This window comes from Cnephaeus nilssonii (assembly GCF_951640355.1).
Source record: "Cnephaeus nilssonii genome assembly, chromosome: 1".
In the NCBI taxonomy this organism is placed as follows: domain Eukaryota; kingdom Metazoa; phylum Chordata; class Mammalia; order Chiroptera; family Vespertilionidae; genus Cnephaeus; species Cnephaeus nilssonii.
In genome coordinates this window covers 65,824,028-65,849,065 of record NC_137072.1, presented here as the reverse complement: position 1 = coordinate 65,849,065, position 25,038 = coordinate 65,824,028, and positions in this window count along the sequence as shown.

Here is a 25,038-nt window from a genome sequence, read left to right as displayed (position 1 = left end):
CAATTGGTAGTTTCCTAAATGACCTTTTTATACTCTATTACATAAAAATGTGTTGGTCTACCTTGCACTTTGAATAAATATTTTACTCATGCATGATTTTATAACATTCTGCACTGGCCAATTGGATATTAGTGGATTATGACAGTTTTCCAAATATTGACACATTTAATTACATAATATTTTTTAATTTTTATTTATTGATTTTAGAGAGAGAGGAAGAAGAAACATTGATTTGTTTTTCCACTTAATTATGCAGTTATTTCTTGATTCTTTTATGTGTTCTGTCTGGGGATTGAACCCCCAACCTTGGTATAGTGGGATGACACTCCAAACAACTGAGCTACCTGGCCATAGCTGTATCATATTTTAAAGGCACATCTATTAAACACCAACCTCACCAAAAAAACCTTCAACAGCTGGTAAGCTATCAAGCTCATAGTAACAGATACAAGTTTTCCAAAATTCTAATTTTACTTGAAAGCTTGAATTTTATTATTAGCAACAAATACTGTCAGCTGCTTTCTTTGAAGCAATAGACTCGCTTCATTCATTTTTGCAAACATGTCTGCCAGCTACATAAGTGTGAATAATCATATTTCATCTATCACTTGTTCTTTGAAGTTAAAATGGTATTTCATGAGAAAATGAGGCTAGTTTGGTTGATAATTCAATCACAGAAGTGCTTTTCTTCCAAACAGCCGCTGAATGTTTATGTACAGAAGTGTTTTGTGCATACTTCCCATTTTGGCAAATAGAATCCTAAAACGTTGTGTGTTCAAGGGTTAATATTTAGTAAACAATAATTTTTACTATTTCATCAAGGGCACTTTTAAGTGAAACTGGCATTTTTTTTCTGCAATGCAAATGCACAGTGGTGAAATTATAAGGACTCCTAGTACAGCGTGGTGCTACTCCTCAATTCATGCTGAAGCACCAACAGTTTTCGCCACCATTGCTCTTGCACAATCAGTGCAGATGTCATCCAGTAAAAATAAATAAATAAATAAATAAATGCAAAGAACATCTTAATATTCATTATGAAAAGAGTCTTGGCTTCTCACATTCCTTTCAAGAACCACTGCTCATAATCATTTAAAGCAGTTGAGCCAACAGTCATTAGACTCTCCTATATTCATAGATATGGAGCTTAGGAGGAAGAGTCAATGAAAAAGTAAGTTATCATTGTCCCCGCCTCATTCCCACTGCCTTAGAGGAGAGAGACCGAGACACCAATCAGGAGGAGACTCTGTTGGACAGAAGCTGGGATGGGTAAAGGAACTTCGCAAGAAATCTGAAGTGTTCATCTTTCACTTATTCATAGTGTTTTGAGATCCATGTAGAGTGTTATGGGCTGAATTGTTTACACACAAAAAAAAAAATTCATGTGTTAAAGTCTTAACTACCAGTGCCTTAGAAGGTGACTGTATTTGGAGATAGAAAGATAGGGCCCTGAAAGAGGTAAATAGTTAAAAATGAAGTTATATTGATGGGCCCTAACCCAATATGACTAGTGTCTTTATAAGAAGAGGAGATTAAGACACAAACAGCACACATACATGAAGGAAAAGCCACATGGAGATAGAGAGAACAGCCATCTGCAAGCCAAGGACAGAGACCTCACCAGAAACCAACCCTGTGACACTGTGCTCTTGGACTTCCAGCCTGCAAAACTGTGAGAAAATCAATTTATGTTGTTTAAGCCACCTGTTTGTGGCATTTTATTTCTGTGGCCCTAGCAAACTGATATATAGAGCCTGATGAATCTACCTCAAAGAAGTCAAGGATCTAAAAAATGAAGGTTCAGCAAAACCAGCTCCTGAATAAAAGGGGCAATTACCACCACATTCATTGTCAATCACATATATCCCAAGGAAGAGTGTCTGGATCAGTGGTTCTCACACTAGAGTTCATACAGATCATTTAGGGGGCTGTTAGCCATGCAATTTACCAAATCTCCAACTCCAGAAATTCTAAGTCAGGAGCTCTAGAGGGGCTGCCAGGAATGTACATGTTAATACCTGTTTTTTCCAGGGAATTCAAATATATTTTTTGATGTCCCCCAAAAAATGCATGTAGTACACTTTAGCAGCTGATAGCTCAATTTTTAAAATAATATGTATTTTAATAAATATTGCCTTTATTATTATTCAAAGTGTGTGTATACATTTTTTGGTGACACCCTATATCCTATACATAAAGAGGTAATATGCAAATTGACCATCACTCCAACACACAGATGGCCACCCCCATGTAGTCAAAGATGGCCACCACAAGATGGCCAGCAGGGAGGTCAGTTGGGAGGAACCAGGCCTGAAAGGGAGGGCAGTTAGGGGTGACCAGGCTGGCAGAGGAGGGCAATTGGGGGCAACCAGGCCTGCAGGTTAGGGAAGTTGGGGGGGACCAGGACTTCAGGGGAGGGCAGTAGGGAGGGACAAGGCCTGCAGAGGAGGGCAGTTGGGAGGGACCAGGCTGGCAGGAGAGGGCAGTTAGGAGCAATCAGGCCAGCAGGGGAGGGCAGTTAGGGGCAATCAGGCCAGCAGGGGAGTGTTTAGGGGGTGATCAACCTGGCAGGCAGAAGTGGTTAGGGATAATCAGGCAGGCAGGCAGGCAGGCAGGCGAGCGGTTGGGAGCCAGCAGTCCTGGATTGTGAGAGGGATGTCCCACCAGGATCAGGTCTAAATGAGCAGTCGGACATCCCTCAAGGGGTCCTAGATTGAAGAGGGTACAGGCTGGGCTGAGGGACACACACACACACACACACACACACACACACACACGCATGAATTTCATGCACCGGGCCTCTAGTATGTAGATAAATTACAATTTGAGGACCACTTGACTGCCAAAGACAATGGTAACGTGGGCTGAGAAGTAGGAAAATATAGAAACAGGTACTAATTCTCTCTCTCTCTTTCTTGTTGAAGAATCCACATAATGAACCTCATCTCCCTTTCCCTTTTAAATGCCTGGTGTTAAAATTCTTTATTTGATTGAATCAGTCGGTGGGCCAGGGAAACGTGCTGAAAGTTGGCAAATTATTCAAGGTAGTCCAAAAGCAGACCTGCAAGTTATTTAACCTCCCTAATTTAAACATGTAAGCACACAAATTCTATATTTACATTTTTATAAATTCAGTTGGGTTTCAATACAACTTTAAGTGCCATAAATATCCATGGATGTAGCCTTTGTACTTCTCTCAAAGTCATGATAGCAAATATGACCTAAAGGACAACAGTTACACTTATAGAGGGGATTAAAAAGCTGTGATGATTAATTTTATGTGTTAACTTGACTGGGCTAAGAGAATGCCCAGATAGCTGGTAAAACATTATTTCTGGGCGTGTCTGTGAGGGTGTTTCCAGAGGAGATTAGCATTTGAAGCAGTAGACTGAGTAAAGAGATTCAACCTCCACATTGTGGATGGGCATTATCCAATCCTTTCTTAGGGGCTCCCAAATGGAACCAAAAGGGGAAAGAAAGGAAAATGATTTCTCTTGCTTCTTGAGTTGGGATGTCCATCATTTCCTGCCCTCAGCATTGGAGCTCCTGGTTCTCAGATCTTTGGACTCCAAATGCCAGCAGTCCCCTGGTTCTCGGGCCTTCAGACTCAGGCTGAATTTTATCACCGACTTTTCCTGGCTCTCAAGCTTGCTGACAGCAGATTGCAGGACTTCTAGGCTTCCATAACCTCATGGGCCAATCCTATAACAAATCTCCTTGTACATATATGTGATGGTTCTATTTCTCTGGAGAAGCTCGACTAATACAATAGTCAACCCAATTCTAGAGAAATACCACTTGCATTTGACATTCAATGAGTTATTAGATCTCTCCTGATAAATGTCTTATCTGACAGAATGGAGGTTGGGCCTAGTCAAAGGTCACCTTCATCTTACATATCGTGCTATGCATTTGGTCTCCCACTTACAAACTGTGGCCTTCTAACAACTTATTTCATTAGTTAGGTGATAAGGACTTAGAGCTTCTTTTCCCCACAGAAATAATTTTAACCTCTGATATGACTGAAATGCTATGCAATTTCAATAAAACAAGATACTATCACAATACTAACAATTATACAAAGCAGAAAAATAATAAAATCAACTAAGAAAAAATATTTGCTTTTTCCATGTGTCTTGAACAATAGTGTGAATCAAAAAAGCAGTTTGAATTTGAAGAGGATGGAGACTAAGGTAGAAATTCTGGAATTCTGAAGAGGTCTTGTTAAAAATTTCAAGACACAGCATTCACTGCTAATATGTCTGATGTCCCACCCCTCCCCTCCCAAGCAGATGGTTTTGCTTTTCTTGATTCAAGTGCATCCCCTGTATTACTCTGCTCTTTAGCAGCTATAAATAGGGTCACTTAGGACTACTAAGTAATAGAGAACAGCAGGAGAACAAAGTAAGTTGTTAAGCAGCTCTCTGTGGCAGGGCACACCCACCCAGGCCAGCTCTTACTGGGACTGACTGTTGCCTATTGTCACCTGTCCCAACTTGAAAAACACAGAAATGGTGGGGAGATAATCAAAAGGAAAAAAAAAAAGGAAAAAAAAAAAAAACACCTGTTTTTCTCAAACATATCTGTACAAATTAGAAAAAGAAAGGAAAGGCAGGGTATAAGATAAAAATAAAGAAGAAACTAAGCTCTGGCCAGTATGGCTAAGTTGGTTGAGCATCGTCCCATGCACCAAAAGGTTGCTGGTTCAATTCCCGGTCAGGGCACATGCCCGGGTTACAGATTCAATCCAATCCCTAATAGAGGGTGGGCAGGGGACAGCAGATCCATGTTCCAGTCTCACACTAATGTTTCTCTCTCTCCTTCTCCCTTCCCTCTCTCTAAAAGAAAAAAAAATCAATAAAAATATTTTTAAATAATAAACTAAAATAATAACAAACAACAGCAACAACTCACATTCTTAAGCATTTACAATAGGTTCCCACCACACCACCCAACAAAGTTTTACATGATCCTCACAACTTGGCTACGAGGTAAATATAATTGTATTATCTCAAATGTATAGACAGGAAGACTAAGATATGGAAATCAAAATAATTTGCCCAAAGTCATTCTGCTGATAGGTAAGTGAGAGAACCAAGACTTAAACAGTCCTGATTCAAAGCCCAGTGACTTAAACCCTATAGGATGTATATGAGAAAATTTGCCCAAGAAAGAATGAGCAGAGTCCAGAGTAATGAAAATCAGAGAATACACAGCAACTGTGTTGCATGAATAATTGCTTCAAGAGAAAGAAAGGAAGTTATGGAAAGGAGGTGGCTGATCAGAAATTCCCCAAAGTCAGACTTGGGCTGGCCTCAGTAGCCAAGGATCCCACGACTGTTCTCTGGAGGCAGCAAATGGCAAGAGGGAAGGAGAGCAGAGTGGCTTTGCAGTGAGGCAGGTAGGGGAGGGTTCTTATGTAACTGGCACCACAAATGCAAGAAGCATTCACAAATCATGTGTGTCTAACTTGGGAAATGCCTGCATGGTATTTTATTGCAGGCTTCAAGACGTCTACATAAAAATAGCCCACCTAACAAGCTACCCTCTATCCCCACATACACATATATACAAAAAAAAAAAAAAGAGGCAGGAGCAAACTTTATTTTAAAAACTCACTATTTTCTTCTATAATCAAAATATACCAAGCTGCGTTGGAACTCTGACCTTAACTATTATAAGTCAGTATTAATTAAGAGTGTGTTCTGAAAAGTTACTCCAAATCCGAAAACAGCAAGGGGTGAGTGTGATTATGTTTTCCAGGCCTATTTATGAAAATGAGCGCTCTGACATCTAAGCCCGCAGTTGTGATCGAATGCATTGCATGCAGGACTTGAATGGAAACCAAAAGAGAATGTAAGTGACCTCTCCCAGCAAATACCACCCATTTTTCCCACCAGTGAGCCTGCCCTCATCAAAAAGGGCAATTCCTCTGCTCCTTTCAGCAGAATGAGGAAATGTTTCCCTTTGCTCTACCAGCATTAAAAATTCTATTTAAACCCCAGGATGAAGCTGACAAGGAGACCTCTTAAATATGGGCCCCGATCTGAGTTCCCTTAATTAGAGCTTCAGGGTAATTGAGCGGGATGATTAGCAACCTGATAACGCATGGGAGTGCTTGCCCACTCTCTTAGCAGGCTGTACCCTGAAGTGTCACCCCATGTTCAGAGGCTGGAACAAGGAACACATGTGAGCTGATGTGACATTAAGAAAGCCTCCCACGTCATGTGCTTGTCTGGGCTTGCTTTCCAGAACAACACAAGAAGAAATGGCTGAAATGGAAAGGCTCCAGAAACAAGAGTGTCTGCCACCTCATGATCTGTCGGGTAATAACAGTGCAGTCAAGACGGGACAGTATTGAAAGAGGATACTCCCCTGACCTGTGCTTGTTTTGTAATCTGATCGTGTCTGGAAGAAATCAGGAAGGCGTTTTAATTCAAAAGGCCTATGGTGCTCTGAATTGTAATTCTTTCATAAGGCAGGCCACCAGCTCCCGACTGATGGAAAGGGTAAGTACCGGACTCTCCAGCAGTATCCGGAGAGGAATATCTGCGTACGTGACAGGGCTACTGAGCTGCTGTCAGGCCCCTCTAGATCCCCCTTCTCTAATTTTATTCTCTACCCACCTTGGGTCCTACCTGGAGGGGAGATGACTGGACGTTCTAATCTGGGAGCAGCAGCGGGTCAGCATCAATTCCTGCTGGACATCTTCCTGGAGGCCACACCTTGCTCTTAACAGACCGGCTAAGGACTGAGGTCTTGTCCCACAGTGTGAACCTGGTATCTGGCCTTAAAGTGCTCATCGGCATCCTAAAGCATATTACCTGCTTGTACACTTTAAATGCTGCATATTCTCCTGATGACAGTGGTGAAAACTAACACTATTGTGCTCTTCTAAGTGCCAGAGGCTTTATATATAGTATCTAATTTAATCCCCACTACAATCCTATACTACAGGTACCATTATTGTCACTCCTGTAATAGAAAGAAACCAAAGCCCAGAGAACTTACCTGATTTGCCCCAAATCAGTGTCTGCCAGAATCTGAACTCAGATAGCCTGTCTTCAAAGCTGTCTTTCTCTTTTTCTTTTAGAATATCTCTGATTTTTAATTTTTTAAATTGTAGCAAAATACACGTAACATAAAATTTAACATAGTACCTATTTTTTTTAAATACTCACCCGAAGATATGGTGTTTTTTTTTTATTGATTTTAGAGAGAGAGGAAGAGGATAAAGAGAGAGAAACATTGATGTGAGAGAGAAACATCAATTGGTTGCCTCCCTGACCAGGATCGAACCTGCAGCCTAGGTATGTGCCCTGACTTGGAATCAAACCCACAGCCGTTTGGTGTACGGGATAATGCTCCATCTAGCCTAACTACCTGGCCAGGACCATAGTACCCATTTTTAAGTGTACAGTTTGGTACTGGTAAGTGCATTCACAGTGCTGCATAACCAATCTCCAGAACTTTCTCATCTTGCAAAACTTAAACTCTATATGTATTAAACAACACCCATTCCCACTTCCCACAGTCCCTGGCAACCATCATTCTTTCTGTCTTTATTAATTTGACTAATCTATGAAACTCAGAGAAGTAGAATCACACAGTATTTTGGTTTTTTGTACATTTTGCTTATCATAACTTCCTCAAGGTTCATCAATGTTGAAGCATATGCAAGATTTCATTCCTTTTAAAGGCTGAATAATATTCCATTGCATGTATATACCACATTTTGCTTACACATTCACCTGTTGCTGAATGTGGGTTATTTCCAAAAGCTGCTCTTCTTAACCATGACACTTAATCATCTCCTATACACCTTGCTCTCTTATGTTCAGATCCTCTTCCAGGACAGCCCCATGAGCACTTAGGTGCTATGGTCTGCCTACCTGCTTGTTCTTTCTTCCTACTGCCAGCTGGTGCCCCTACCTGGCCCACCCTTAGCACCTGTCTAGCCCTGGGGTGGGGGGAGGAAGGCTTTAGTCCTAAGCTCCAGTTCCTCCCTGTCTGCCCTGGTTGCCGGGTTCCTTCACCTCTCCAAGCCAGCCCTGTTATGAACTGCATCAGCTGCAAAGAACACGGTTTCTAAGGAGTGGTGCTCCCTGGCATACAAATTACTTGGGAGATGAATCCCTCCTATCTCTTTTGAATATTCCTCTCAGGCATGCCGCTGACTGAAGCCGGGAAGCTCCTATTACTATTAATAATGCTACAGTAAGAGGGGAAGAAGGAGCTGTGCTGAAAATAAAACAATGATGAACTCAACACACGAACAAGGCCAAGACAAATGACTATAATGTATTCTGGATCTGTATGTCTCTAAGGCTATTAATGTGCAGAAGTCTAATACTGAGCATTCTCTGAAAACACAATGCCACAAGGAAAACACTAGGAAAGGCCAGGTATTTTACATGATGAACTTCAAGGTAAGCGTTATGTGTTAGAGTTCTCTATAGCTCTCTGAAGACACATACTAGTAATAGGGATGTTTCAGGCTTAATTTGCTCTAGGATCCACTTGTTCAATCTTTCTGGCAGTCTAGGGTATCCATAGAGCCCTCCTTTAATACTGTATTTCAAATGAATCCATTTTTTCCCCATCAGCAAGAGAGGCAACTATTTTCTTTACCACCACAAACGAAGGAAGAGGATTAAAATTACTCAAAGAACATTTAGAAATTCACACCTGCCCCCCAACCACATGTACTCCTCATCCTACATCCTTGAAAGAACTTTTTTATTTTATCTTTCTGTTCCGAAATCTCCTCCTCTTCTGTACCTTCTTCCCAGAAAACATGAAGAATAGCACAGCCCTGAGGTGTCAGAAGTGGTGGCTGATGGTCCCAAAAGGTCTTTTCATCTCCTTTCTCCAGGTTCAAAGACAGCCAGGACATGCACATGCACACAGACACCTCTCCTTGCCTACCAGACTGAAGGATCTACACATCCATCCAGCTGTCCATGCATCCCCACATCTACAAGTAGTTACTGGACCCACTATGTGCCAGATGCTGCTGGGGACACAGTATAATTACTACAAATATCCATGTGCCATGAAGTCATCATTAAACCCTGTCTAAACCTCAAGCATACAAAGTATACCTCCACTAAAGTTTGATACACTTTAAAACCCTTTGCACTCGGATGTCGAGTGTGACTCGACACGGTTAGCAGTAGAATAAAGGAATCGAAAAAAGCAAGCGAGTGCAAAGGGTTATGGTTATTTACTTCATGCTGGACTGTAGTTCAATTTTTATATTTTCCATTTGGTATATTTATTTTACTAGATGGCTTGGATTGAATTTCTCACCAAATTGCTAACTAGTCATCTCAACAATATTTATAGGGGGCAAAATCTGCCCTTTGCCACTGTTTTATGTTATCTCTGGAATCATATAATTGATTTTTTATGTGAAGGGCCATGGTTTTTGGAAATACTTCCAAATGCCTTTCCTTCGAGAGTAACCTAGTTTCTTTCCCTGCTGTCCCTAGGAAGGGAAAAGCATAGTTAAGGCTTTTCCACTTCTCGCCCCCGTGAAGACCGAAAGCAGGAGGATATTGGCTACAGGCATCTTTTTTATCTTTTACATGTGCAGTATAATATGAAGCATTTTATAAACATAAGGAAAACAACAAAGGGATGATAGATTTTTCAATCTGTGGAGGTGTACTAAAATATTGTAGCTATTATAGTTTTTAGTGCTTTGAGGTCTGAGAGGGATGGCCTCTCAAAATACACTTTCAGATTCCCTCAAAACACACACACACACACACACACACACATAAACCACAGAATTGTCTCTGATCTAACTTTTTATATGATGTCTCAGTAAATTTGCACACAAGCTTCTGTGCCGAGTTGAATTGTCACTGCTTTTAGTATTTGGACAGAATGTAAGTGTTGAACTCCTAGGAATTGTGGTCGTTTCTGGTGGGGTTAAGCAAGTGAGAAGGAATAAGGGGGACGGGGGCTCTTTCCCTTCAGAACGTGAGGTTTCTCCCACTGCCTCTGCCCCAGAGGTCTCCCAGGTGCCAGACCTAAAGGTTTTTCTCCAATGATCCTCCGATTGTTTTGACTTGCCCTTGACCCATATGTTTGAACAGGAAAGTGTTTGTCCTGTGTTGTTTTCTTTCAGTAAATGACATGACACCTCCTGGCAGGAAAGAAGTAGGGTTGAAACCCTGAAATGTTACTGCAGTTGGCTTTTAATTGGAGTAAGGGCCTTTTCAAGGGGACATTATTTATTCATTCATTAAATACTTATTTTGGAAAAAACAGATTTTAATTGCTATTATATTATCTATAAATCACTGCAATTTGGGGAAATCTTTACATGATCCTCTCTGGGAGATAGTTACTTTTCATGAACTTGGACAATTACACTTCTCTCTCTTCAAAACCAGAATCCCTGACCACAGCCATCTTGATCTGCCACCATGAATAACACACTCGCTGATCCCAGTAGCAAAATCACAGAAGCTCACTATTAAAAAGTCACCCGAGTCCTTTCGATCATTGGCCAACATTTATTAAGGTACTTCCTAAAGTTAGGGCGGTTCCTGACCTCAAGAGTCTTATAATTTAGTGGGATCAAAATGTATGCTCAGAATGAAAAATAATCATAAATAGCAGTATATACTTAATATCAAATATGCATTCCCTATAGGAAGTGATACAGAGAGCTCTGACTGTTGGTTAGAAGAAGATGCAAGTATGAGGAGGCCTAGAATGCTGGAATCCTAGTTAGACAGGTAAAGATAGGAGCCCACCACAATGTCAGACATATAGGTGGTCAATAACTTCTACATAAGCAAGGAGGGTGTGCTTGCCAAGCAGGGATAATGCCATGAATAAGGGCACAAAGGGAGGAATAAATGCATATAATGGCCCTGGGGAACAGCACGTCCAACAATTTCTCCATCAGGTTATGGAGAACAAAAGAAAAAGATGGACAAAGAGGGCAGTTTCAAACTCGTAAGGACTCATGGATAATCTCACCTAAATTCTCTATTAAGGGCTCATAACTATCTGGATTTGTTGTTGTTGTTGTTCAATTCAATTCCATAAGTATTACTGAGCATCTACACATGCCAGGCCTTGTGCACTCAGGATGTAAACTTGAGTAAGTTTCTCTGAACTCAAGGGTCTCCTAGTTGAATAGTCAAACATGTAAACAAATGACTGCCAATCAGTGTGGCAGATATTATCCTAGAATATGCAATGTCCTAGAACGAGAGCCAAAAGGGAGGTGTGGGAAGACTTCTGGGAGGTGGTTATGCTTAGGCTGAGTTTGGAAGATGCTCTGGCATTGTTAAAGCCTTGGAAGGAAGGGAGGAGAGTAGGGGGCAGGCAGGGGGAGGATCGCCAGGAAGAGAGAGTGAAAAGGTGTGAGTACACAAGTCTGGGACTGCATGTGGGCAGGTCTGTCTGAAAAGTGAAGCTTGGGTAGTAGGGGCTGAATACATAGGAACAAAGAAATAGGCAGAGGTTATTATTCAAGAGTCTGGGGAGCCATTGAAGACCTTTACATGGAAGCAATGGCATTCACATTCATTTTTAGAAAGAAAACTCTAGTAGGATTAAAGAGGTCTAGAGAGGAATTAAAAGAGTTGGTAGGACTTTACTCATGTTTTTCTATTGCTAGCATTGGTAGTAATGTGGGTTTGGCCCCATAGCAAAAACCCTAAACTCAGTTTCTTTCCTAGCTGTGGCATGACATCCTAGCTTGGACAAGAGATGTCTGTGCTCAGTTTCCTCACTGCAAAGCAAAGAAGCTCTCTAAGCTCCAGATGGTGATAATTCTCCAGGCCTTCTCTCTTTAAGAAAGGCTGAGTGTGTGAGAGGGGGAGCATTTCAGTCTTTATGTTGATTTCCATGGAAGGTAAGCTAATTTAAATGAGGCTGTTATCAAATTTATCAAAGATTTTCTTTTAAAGTTTTATCTAAGTTACAGGGAGGCTTAAAATTCCCAGAAAATTGTATTTATGTACTGCATGTGCTTGCACAGACTTTAAATTAAACTGCACTTATGAAAACCCTGTGGGTTCTTTGGATTAAATACTATATTTCAGTCCTACGAATTATGCCAGTGCACAGAGTGTACCCAGAGGAACATTCACTCTCCACTTGCTTATTCAACCTCCCGGTCCGAGCTCAGCCCAATTTTATTAAAACCTCTATTAGTGCAACACAGTTATGATTAAATATTCCTCCTACTTTTTCAAAAAGAAAAGAATGCAACTAACTCTTGATAGCCTGTCAAGTGGGGACATAGCTCACAGGGATAAATTAAATCCATAAATAATCCAGAACCTTCATTTAAGCCAAGAGCTGAATTCACTCTCCTTCCCCAACAAACCTTTTCCAAGAGCTGCTAACGGACTATTTCAGTGGTCGGCAAACCGCGGCTCGCGAGCCACATGCGACTCTTTGGCCCCTTGAGTGTGGCTCTTCCACAAAATACCACGTGCGGGCGCGCATGTACAGTGTGATTGAAACTTCGTAGCCCATGCGCAGAAGTCAGTTTTCGGCTCTCAAAAGAAATTTCAATCGTTGTACTGTTGATATTTGGCTCTGTTGACTAATGAGTTTGCCGACCACTGGACTATTCAAACTGACTTAAATCAGACTCCTTTGTGCAGAGTCAGTTCTAGGTGAAATGGGGAGGAGATTACCTGCTACCCTCTATCCTGAGAACGCACACTGCCTCCCTACTCTGCATCCCACTCACAGCAATCTTCCTAAATGCCAGATTGCAGTCTTATCTGAATGGCAGCATTCCGCAGCTCCAGACATTGCTAACACTCCCATTTCCCTGAATCTCTTCCCTTAGCTTCTATCTCTACTCTCCACTGTTTCTTCTCCTACCTTGTCAATCATGCTATTTAGAGATATCTTTTATGTCAGCCACCTCCCCACCACCACTCATTTTTTTCTCTGCATGGTCTTCCTGGGAGATACCATCTATACCCATGGATTTAACTGAGGTGCCACATAAATATAGTTCTCTTGTGAACTATTTTTGACATATATTAGATGCTCTGTTAAATGCTTATGAAATTGAATTAAACAAAAAATGGTTGTGTGCTTGTAATATGAAGTTTAAATAAAATGGTATATGGAATGTGTCACTGCCTAATTCTTCCCTTCCATATCTCTCTATTTCACACATAATAATTTCCTCATAAGCCTGCAGACTAGATTAAACAATGAATGCATGTAAAACTTTGTATGTTTTAAAACTGTATACAGATGTTAGTTTTTACTATGATCAAGTAGGATATTCAACAACCTGACTGTCCACCAGGGCCACTAGTAGCCATGCTAACTGGATGTGAACTCCTGGTAACCTGGGGCTCCATAGTCTCTACACAGAATAGCTTGCTCTGGTCAAAACATCACCATCAATATAATCTTATATGAGCATATAAAATCTTCATTACACTTTTTCAACAATAAAAAAATAAAAACCAAGATCATTGTAACTGGTAAGCCCTAATACACTTCCAATACATACCTTGTAGCAAGTGAACATAAAAATGGAAAGTTGAATCTATTCATCTTTACTTAAGGCACTGAACATCAATGGTTTTTGAAAGAAAAACTTAAAGTGTTTGAATAAGAAGGAGGAAGTTTATTATATCATTGCCATATATCACTCAAATAGACTTTGGGAAACACAACTGCATAATTAATCCTTATGAATCAGGTATCAATGGAAATAACTACATTTCAGTATAAAAAGAGACAATCATTTATTCATTTTTCTGCCTTTTCACAAGGAGGATTATTTCTCTCCAGACAATTTGGCTTTTTGACACAAATACTAAAAGGCAATTTTCTTGTCTTTTTTAGAAATAGATACTTTCTTGACACTGCAAAATGTTCCCAGATCCACCTAGCTTAAAGAGCACTTTAAGATAAGCACTTATTTCTTCTCAACTAAAACAATTATTGGAGAAACACTTCCAAAAATAAAAGAACACTCCACACAATGTGCTGAAGTAACAAAACACATAGTCATCAAGAGCCAAAGATAAACCTGAACTTCATGCAGCCTGGGGAGAAAAAGACAAGATGTTCTTCCAGAACTATGTAATACTAGAAATGAAAGTTTGGTGAAATTTTAAGTGAACAATAAAGAACGAATAAGTGATATTTGGGGCTGCTAAGGCGTTTCTATAGAGTTTTTTGGTGTGTTTTTTTTTTAATCCTGTATTCATTCTGAAAGTGGACTGAAGACATGTGTCATGAGACAGTGGTTAGGGACATGGGACATCACACTCCATCCTACTCTGGGCCCCAGGAGGCTGAGCCACAGGGGTGGTATCAGTGGGCTCTTTTGCCCTCTGGCTTCCAGTGGGATTCAGCCAATGGAAGACTCCAACCAAAGGAAGGCTCTGAGGGCAGAAAAAGAGTGAGTTGGGTATTTATTCTCCCAGCTTCATTCTTGCAACATATCTGTGTCTGGCAACATATCTCTCCCAAAATATGCAGATCCTGTCAGGCGGTCCTCTCTATATAGCTTTAAATACAAGAATTGTTCCTTCCCCCATCTCCTCAATCCTAGGGGTAGAAATGGATCCCAGTGCTTCTAACTCTGTGATAGTTTCCCTAAATCCTGCCAATACTCTGATAAATAATCCCTTTACCAAATTCTCTGCTAGTTACCCAATTTGAATATGTTTCTTGCCAGGACCTTGACTGACACATTTAGGTAAGTTATCTAATGCTTCTGATTCAGTGTCTGCATCTGCAAAACCAGTCCAGTAAGAGGATCTGCCTTCTAGTATTGTTGCCAGAGTATCTGGCTCACAGGAAACTCTCAATTCCTGTTAACTGCAAGTATATTGTACTTCCTATCATTATTTAAATAGTGCAAACTCTTTTTTCAAGACATTGCATAATGATAATATTGTGCAGAATGCCCATAGTCCTTCTCTTTTTAAAAATGAGATTTTATTGTCACCGACCCCTAGAGACCCTTGATATCTTGGTAGCCCCTTAATGGTCCTCTTCTAGCTCCTGCTTTAGCAGTGAGTAAACTAGCCTTGTTAGATCAAATACAAGATGCCAACAGAAAGCATGAAATAAAACAAGGCTCGACATTAAATAATCAATCTCATAAAGGGATCTTGAGGAGTGGGAGGAGAAAAAAGAACAGATTTTAGCAATGCCTAAACACGTTTCCTGAGAGACACACTTCCACCCATTTAAAAGGTTTATTGGCAGTGTGAGTTTCATCCATGAAAAATAATGATCATTCACTTTTCCATGACAACTCTGGTTGGCCTGCAATATCCATCATGCTCCTGGGGTTCATCGCTTTTTCACAATTCCGATCCCTCGGTGCAAGACATTAGTGGGTATTGATGTTATTTTAATTGTTTCTTACCTAAAGTTCATTGCTATTTGTCACAAAGTCCACATACACGAAAGATCTCTATTGAAATTTTGGGAGCACTGGATGTATGAAGCCATCTGAACTTGCCATGCAATTTTAACTAAGGTCATGCAAGGGAAAGCCTTGTCAATTTGGTTTAACAGGGTCAATTTAAGTGAGAACTCAGATCAAATAATATTTTAAAAAGCAGCATATCTGTACTAAAGTGTCGGGGGAAAAAATCAAGATAGCATGAAGACATATCAAAGAGCCTGTAGTTCATATGAGTAACTAAATCACTTTTGGTTGTTTTTGTTAACTAGAGATTCTTATTTTCACAGGTCAAAATAAGCATTTGTTTTGAAGCCAGAAACAGCTTAAGCCCTAGGAACATTACAGTGGGACTGTGTTTCAATCATTCCCAACATTTCAAATAAGCTAAAAATACCACTAATGGTCTCATAATCTAGCTGTAGAGAACCAGAAGAAACTCATTCTCTGTGCATTCTATATAGAATATATGCAGCCTTTCACAGTCAATATTAAATGCTAGAGACAAATATTTTAATATTAACTATATATATATGAGAGTATGTATAAATAAATATATGTATTAATTTATTTATATATACACATAACATGTATACATAAATGCACAATGTATTTCAGGAATTTTAGACTACAATTTTTTTCACATGTTAAAAATCTCTGAGCCCAGCCAGTGTGGCTCAGGGTTTGAGTGTCAACCTATGAACCAAGAGGTCACTGGTTCAATTCCTGGTCAGGGCACATGCCTGGGTTGCAGGCTGGATCCCTGATGGGGGGTGTACAGGAGGCAGCCAATTGATGTTTCCCTCTCATGGACGTTTCTATATCCCTATCCCTCTCACTTCCTCTCTCTCTAAAATCAATAAAAACATATCTTTTAAATCTCTGAAATTGATATGGTTATCTAATAATGTGACATTACCATAACATAATAATATAATTACTATAATGTAGCATTTTTTTCAACTTTTGCAGTCCCTACCTTAATGATACATCTTACAATCAACACCATCTTAGATTGTATGTGCATGTCTGTGTGTCTTACCCCTATTGTTTTCTTTTGTTATTTTAAAACTTTTATCTTTTATGGGCTTCCTGAGATCATCTTAATCTTAAGAGTCACAGGCTTATAAACCCAGTAAGCCTTAGTCATTAGGGGAAAACAAGAAAAGTCAATGATGAAACATATTGTCAACCCTCACCATACAGAAATTAAACCCTGAATTTATTGAGCTGATTATAGTGTAACCAAACTTCAGGAACAAAGTTCCAAGAGAAAACACAGCCAATGAGCCACACCATCTCCAGAGCAGAAAATAATGACCCATGAAACTAACTGACGGCTATCAGGCTCAAACTTCATGGATACATTATCATGCTTACAAATGATTAAAATGACTTTCGATGCATGAATGTGTGGAACTAAATTTTACATAACATCAAGATACTCAGGCAGTGCAGTTTCAAATCCATGCTATTAAAACCACAAGTGCTGAGACTAATTTCATCTTCTCTATGCTTAACCACTGATAGATTCAGTTGGTCCCAATCAGTCTCATTAATCTTACTTTCCAGTTCCTAAATGTTCAGCTCTTACCATCTGTAATTTTTCTGATTTTCCCTTCTCTTTTCTCCTCTTTATTTAGGTCAAATTTGGACTGTTATTTAAAAAGTTACAGTTTTCAAAATCACTTCTTATTATTATTTACTTGAATTTTCTCTTAGAGAATCTTTCACCTGGTAAGAAAACTTCATCCGAAATATTCAAAAGAAATTCGTTGGGTACCCACTCTGTGTTGGAGGCCAAGGATAAAAAGGTGAATGAAGCAGTCTTGTTTTTGCTTCTCAAAATGTGGCACACTGCTTAGGACTAGCAGCATCACCTGGAAACTTGTTAGAAATTCAGAATATCAGGTCTGACCCCAGACCTATTGTATTAGTCAGGGTTCCCCAGGTAAACAGAACCATTGGGAGAGAGAGGGGAGGGGAGAGGAAGTGGGAGAGAGAGGAGGGGAGGGAGAAAGAGAAGGAGAGGGAGAGGGAGAGAGACAGGGAGAGAAAGAGGGAAAGAGAAATTTATCATAGGGAATTGGCTTGCATGATTATGGAGGCTGGCAAAAGTCCCAAAATTCACAGTGCGAGTCAGCAAGAGCCCAGGAGAGCCAATGGTGCAGAGCCGGTCCAAGGCTGGTGGCTCAAGACCCAGAAGAGCTGATTTTCCCATTCAGGCCCAAAGGCAGGAAGAAGCCAAGGTTGAAGGCAGTTGGGTTGTAGCAATTCTCTCTTACTTAAGGGCCAGCCTTTGTGTTCTACTCGGGCCTTCAACTGATTGGACGTGTCCCACTCACATTCGGGAGAACAATCTGCTTCACTCAGTATACAGATTTAAAAGTTAACTGCATGCAAAAACACCCTCACAGGCATACCCAGAAACAAAATGTGACCGCATATCTGGGCACCCAATCAAGCTGACACATAAAATTAACCATCACAGCTACTAGATCAGAAATCTGCATTTTAACAAAGTTTTTCAGGCGACTCATAGGCACATTGAAGTTTGAAAAGCACTAATCTAGTCTACGTGTACAAGGATCTCATAGAAACATGAACAAATAACTACAATACCACATGGTTCCAGCTGCAATCAAACCAGTCCAAGATAGAGTGGTGGCTGCCAGAGAAAAGGAAAGACCTCACAGAAGAGGGACCTTTGCCTGGGTGTTAAAGACAAATCGGTGTTTCCTATGCAGTCAGACTGCCTGTATTTGAGGCAACAGCTTGCCACTTCCTAGTTGTGTGACCTGGGAACCTCACTGTGCCTCTATTTCCTCATGTGTAAAAGAGGAAAAATGATAGATAAAACCTACTTCATAGTATCCTTGTGATGATCAAATGAGCTAATATATGTAAAGTTAAAACAATGCCTGACATATAGTAACCACTAAAAAATATGAACTCATCATCATCATGATTTTAGATCTCCTAATCCACAGAGTAGCTAGTGTTTGTAGTCCATTTTATTTAATATTAGATTTACCTCTGTCCCATTAACAATGGCATCACCCTTCATGGAAAAGCTTCCTGGATTCTCCTGACACAGATATGAAAAAACTAAACACAAATAGGGAGGTACTTAGAAGTCCTGGGCTAAACCACAATAAGATACCTGAATAATTATTTTAAAATGACATTTATTGTATGCTTACTACAAGCCAGAAAATACGGTAAGCACTTAGCTGTATTAATTCCTGTAACCCTCGTAACAACCCTCTGATGTAGGCAGTGTTATTACCCTATTTTGCAGATGTGAAGTCAGAGACACAGAACAGTTAGGCAACTTGTCCAAGTCCACAAAAAAATAAGCAACAGAGACAATATTGGCAACCAGGAGCTCTGGCTCCATAGCCTATACAATTAACCACTATGCCAATACCATCTCTCAATGGATGACAAATTTGGGAGAAGAATTTAGAAAGGTGATTTATGAATCTAAGAAGTATCAATCATATATGTTTGTCCTCTTGTAAATATGATAAGCACATGAAATGTAGACTAGTCTTATCTTTCCATTACAAGTTCAAATTGATAAAGAATTGCAAAGATACAATAAGCACAGAGTAGCAAAATCAGAGGTTTATTCAAGGGAATCTATTTCCTATTATAAGGTAATGCTAGTTAATATAACAAATAGACCTACAGATGTACAAAACCTCAAACACAATAAAGTTATTTCTTGCTCAGATAAGAATACAAGGTGGATACTCTAAGTTGGCAGTGGAACTCCTCCTCACAGGTTCCATCCTGTGGCCCCACTATGCCTGGTGTAGACATCTGCATCCAGCCAGTAGAGTAGGAATGGAAGACCATGGAGGAAGCATCCATGCTTCTTAATGTCTATGGCCATGAAATGACACACAATACTTCCATTAGCAAGAAATAGTTACATGACCACACCAAATGCAAGAAGGGCTGGAAAATTTAGCCCTAGATGGGTAGCTAGTTACTGGAGATAAGTATGTGCTATAAAAGGACAGCATGAACTTTGGGGTTCCACTAGCCACCTCTGCCACATTCTTCCAATGGGATCATGTGAGATTCTCCATCACTCACACATACAGGACAGTCTGTGCCTATGGAAGACGCACCCTGGAGAATCTGATGGGCAAACAATAGGACCCATCTCCACAACTCATCCTTGTCACTGATGATTGAAAGGGCAGTTCTGCCAAGAGTGCTAGATCGTCAATAGACCACAGTCCCCAAACTTAACTGTAAAGCCAAGACTGAGGCTCTTTCTTGCAATCCTCACCCAACTCCTAGTATTAAAAAATACCCAAGCAAGGTCAATACTTTGTGTTTACTTAATATTTTCTGATTAACATATCAGATTATGCTGATTAAAAATAACTCTGCAGCAGCATACAAATATTCCATCATTTTTAGATGAAGAAAAAATTCTAAATGGTTAAGCTCCCAAGTAAGTAATTATAATGCATTAAAATGAATGAATGGCATGAATTTTGGTTCCTAAATTGATTTTGAGAATAGCAGGATAAAAAGGCTCTAATGTATTCAGTGACAGTGTATGTCTATATAAATAGCTCCCAAATCTTAAGTCTCATGGCAACTATGACTAAATGCATGGCTAGAACAGAGAAAATGTAAGTTGAAAGGCCTTTGACCTATAGAATCTATTTCAATGAAATGGAAAATGAAAATACAACTTCAAATATGCATTGTGTCTCTTCTAGGGATGCTCATTACTATCTTAAAACAATATATCCAGATAGACCTGAAAAAGCATAGCAAATACTTTTCTCACCTAGTAAATTATTTTGCAAAGTTAGATTTAAATGTCAAGTATGTCAAGCCTAGAGTCTTCTCCACCTTATTTATATTATCCTATCTAATAAAGAGGGAATATGCTAATTGACTGCCACACCCTCAAAGATGGTGGCACCCACAGCCACAAGATGGCGGTGCCCAGTCTGCTCAGCCCCACCAGGGTGGCAGGCACACAGCATGGCTGGGCCCACCCCCAGGCAGGTCTGGCCACTTCGCGCACCTGCCTCTGGAGTCCCCCAGTCACCTCAGCCCCCCAGCCACCCAGGGCTGGCCCAATACACAGGCAAGCCTCGGATGGTGGCTGCCCAGCCACCCAGGGATGGCCCAAGGTGCAGGTAAGCTGCTGATGGTGGCTGCCCAGCCGCCCAGGGCCGCCCGAGGCTCAGGTAACCGAGGCTTGTGCTGCTGGCAGTGGCAGCAGCAGAGATGTGATGGGGGCGTCGCCTCCCCTGATTGCCAGGTCGCCTCCCACCCCTGAGGGCTCCCAGACTGTGAGAGGGGGCAGGCCGGGCTGAAGGAACCCTCCTCCAGTGCATGAATTTTCATGCCCTGGGCCTCTGGTCAAATAATAAAATTAGACACCTCAAGCTTCAGGTTGGTAGCAACTGTATTAACTTCAATCAAATCAAAATTCTGCTGAGCAAATGCATATGTTCCAGAAGAGAAACTGTTCCAGAAGAGGGAGCCTGGAAATACCCATCCCTTTTTTTCTCATAGACTAAATATTCATGTTAAGAACCTGAAGTTCTGCACTGTGAGAAACCGAGAGCCAGAGACTCAGCCAGAAGGATCCGCAATGACGGTGAAGCACAGGACTGTGTATATTCACCTGGGGATGAAGTGTGCCCTAAACCTAGACCCCACCAAGGCTGAGCAGATTTACAGCTGCACAAAACCCAGTCCTACTCTGCTTCCTGCCCTTTACCAGCTGGGTTCTTAGGCCTCCATACGTCCTCTGAGCAACCCAGCACTTTCCAAAGAGTCCCCTTTTGCTTAGGGTGATAAGAGCTATTTCCTGCTCCTGTACACCAAGAACTCTAATGGAAATACCCACTTCTATACCTGAGGACACCAAGGACAGGAGCAGTTCTATGAACTGACCAAAATTATACAATTGTTGATCATAGAGCAAAAAAAAATGGAATCCTAGTCCAGTGCTCTTTCTGCTTTGAGTCACTTGCAAAAACTCTTAGCCATAGATTTATTTCTGAATTTCAAAGGTACTCAAGCTGATCTGGCATGTTTTCTCGGAGGCGATATTCTCACTGCATCCCTTTGCCCCTCATCTCTTGCAGCTTTCGGAAGAGCGTAGACACTGTGCTGTAGAAACATTTAGCGCCCCCACCTCTTAGGGATCCCTTGATTACAGAGATGATTCCTTAAAGGCCCCCTTTGTGCTATCCACACGTAGGAAGTTTGTCAGCCATTTCGATCTGTGCTGAATATTTGCAAAATCCAGAGTAATCCGAAGAACACAGCTGAACATGATTAGAACAATCTTTTCCTTACAAGAGTTCAACCATGATTGAAATAAATAATTATGTTTCTGAATTTGCATACTAGAAGTGTCACAAGTAAATTCCACCAAGTCCTTCTTGCTGAGCAAGAATTTTGCCAATCCCACTTTTCTCCTCACAGCAGAGAAGGCCCAATGCTGTGAAATGGAAGCTGTGCGGCAGTGGAACCACCAGAAATGATTAAGAGAGGCTCATTCAACAAAGGGGCATTGTCTCCAGGGAAGAAAGAGGCTGGTCCCTTTCAAACATCGGTGTCCTCTTCCCCCCAGTAGGCCCTGCACCAAATAAAAATGACTGCTGCTTAGCATTTCCTATTTGTCAGTACCAGAAAGAATGAAGAGGTAGTCTAGAAAATAAAGGAACAGAGAAGGAAATCACCAGTGTGTTCCCTCATATATTAGGAGGACTTTCCTTTTTCTTCAAGCAAGCAAAAATTTTGCTTAAAATAAATAAATGCTATATCTAGGAGGGGAACACCTAGTTTGACTCTCTGATCGGTTTCCAGAGCTATGATCTTCTCTAAAGTAAAGCTTTTAATAAAGCTTCATTTGACTCCCTAGAAAACTGTTTCTCTGCAAAATGAGTCACAAAAATCATGATGAGCCAATTCTCTGCAAATGTGCTGTTATTGGCCCATATAACTAATACGTTATACTATGAAGAACCACATCAGCCCAGAAACCCCTGAGGAAATAAAGTATTCTCAAAAGAACTATTCTGCCCGAATTTATACTCCTGAACTTGGGGACATTCCAAGAAAGTGGTATCTTTTTTTTTTTTTAATAACAAAAGTTGATTATCTAAGCGTTTCTATATGTTAGAAATCTAGGCACAGCTTAAGTGGGCCCTCTGCTCACCAGGTTTCAAGATGTCACATGGGCTTGTGGTCTTACTAAGAGCTTCAGGTCTTCTTCCAAGCTCATTCAGGTCATTAGCAGAATTCACTTCCTTAGGACTATAGGACTGAGGTCCCTGTTTTCTTGCTGGCTGTAGTCAGAGATCACCCTCAGGTCCTGGCCATGTAGGTCTTTCCCAACATACAGGCTTACATCTTCAAAGACAGCAAGAGTATCTCTTTTACTTTAAATCTCAGTCACTTGTGAATAACTCTCACCTGATTAACTTAGGCCTATCCAAGTTCACCTCCCTTTTGACTCACTCAAAATCAACTGATTTGAGAGTAGATCTGCAAAATTCCTTCATCTTTGTCATGTAGTTTACATCCATCATATTCACAGACCTGTCAATACTCAAGGAGAGGTGGGGGATCAAAGTGTGTGTGTAAAAGGGTGGTTGGGGGCATATTAGCGTTCCGCCCACTACACAGGCCATGCATGAGTTTCCATTTTCAGCACTGGCTCAGGACTGAAGATCTGAGCTGAAGCTGTATCAGTGAGTAGCATGTCTAAAGACCTCATGGGTCTGTCGCTACAATAACACCTGCCATCTGCCATCATTACCCAGCAGCTAGATAGGAAATAGTCTTATTGGTCCAAAAAGCAATCCTTCTCTTTACATAGAATTTTCTAAACTTTCACCTCCCTTAAAACTCAACCTAATCAACTTCTATAAAAATATCTTCCATGTTGAAAGTCACCTCTACCCTCTTCCTCTGCTCCAGCTCATTTCATGCCAGGCTCCACATCAGCTGGCTATGGGATGTAGGACAAGTCACTGTGTACAATTGTGAGGAGGTTGTCCTAGGTGACAACTGTTCCCCTGGCCTACCATCAAATAGGTCTATGGCCCATGGAATCAAGTCATTTGAAATGTGATTGTCTTTTAAGAGCAGGTATTGTAATTGACAGAATCCGAAAGGAGAGGAAAGGAGAGGAGAGGAGAGGAGAGGAGAGGAGAGGAGAGGAGAGGAGAGGAGAGGAGAGGAGAGGAGAGGAGAGGAGAGGAGAGGAGAGGAGAGGAGAGGAGAGGAAGATTCCAGGAAGTATGGTGATCAAATTATGCATTTTTAATATATTCTTGTGATTAAAGTTTACATTCAATATTATTCAATATTAGTTTCAGGTGTACAGCATAGTGGTTAGATAATCATATACTTTACAAAGTGATTCCCCTGATATTTCAAGTACCCATCTGGCCACATACATAGTTATTACAATATTATTGACTATATTTCCTAAGAAATGATATGTTTTAAGAATAAACACACACACACAAATTCCATCTAAATATTTCATGTAAATAGTCATTATATTGAATGTTGCTACAAAGTCACTGTCCTGGGATGTCATCAAAGATCAGAACTGACACAATCTAGACCACATGACATGACACCACAACCACCCCCTGGGGAAGGGGGTGGAAGTCACTAAACTCTCCATTTCAATCACCTCCATTCATTACTCTCCAGTCATTACTCTTCATTCAAACATTTCATCAATGCTCCTTCTCATCTCAAGCCTACACCTGTCACAGGCCTAATAGTCACCATATGGATTGTTACAGTAATATGTTCAAAATTCAGTTATACAATAAACATAGATGGAATACCTGATGTGCACTGCATTGGTGATTAATAATAATTGTTACAAATCATTGAGCTCATACTATGGGCCAGGCACTAGACACTAGGCTAAACATTTTATTACTCTCTCTCTCTTAATCCTCGTGACAACCCTATGAATTGGTTCTATTAGTATCCTAATTTAACAAAGAGGAAACTGAGAGTGATAAATTTTCTCAAGATATCTAAAGACAGACATTAGAAAAATGGACAAAAGACTTGCACAGACACTTCATAAAAGAGGATATCCAAATAACCAATACTGGGTGAAAAGGTGTTCTTCCTCCTTAGTCACCAGGAAAACGCCAATTAAACCACAACGAGCTACCACTGCACAACCACCTAATGACTAAAATGAGAAAGATAGAGAACACCACGTGCTGGTGAGGATTTGGAGCAACTGGAAACTAACACAGTCGCTTTGGAAAACGGACCATATCTACTGAAGCTAAACATACTCAGACCCATGTGCTGCCCTCTCACACTGAGGCATGCAACACCATTTCACTAGAGCTCAGCATCCCTGCACTTACGTTAAGGCCGGTGTTCTTAACCTGGGATCTTGAGACACCTAAGGAGCCCTTGGATAGAATTCAGAGGTCCATGAACTTAGAGGGGGGAATTATTTATCGATCTATATCACTAAACTCTACTCAACTGAAATTTAACATTTTCCTCAACTATGTAGGCAACAAAAGCATAGTAGTATTAGATGTATCTGA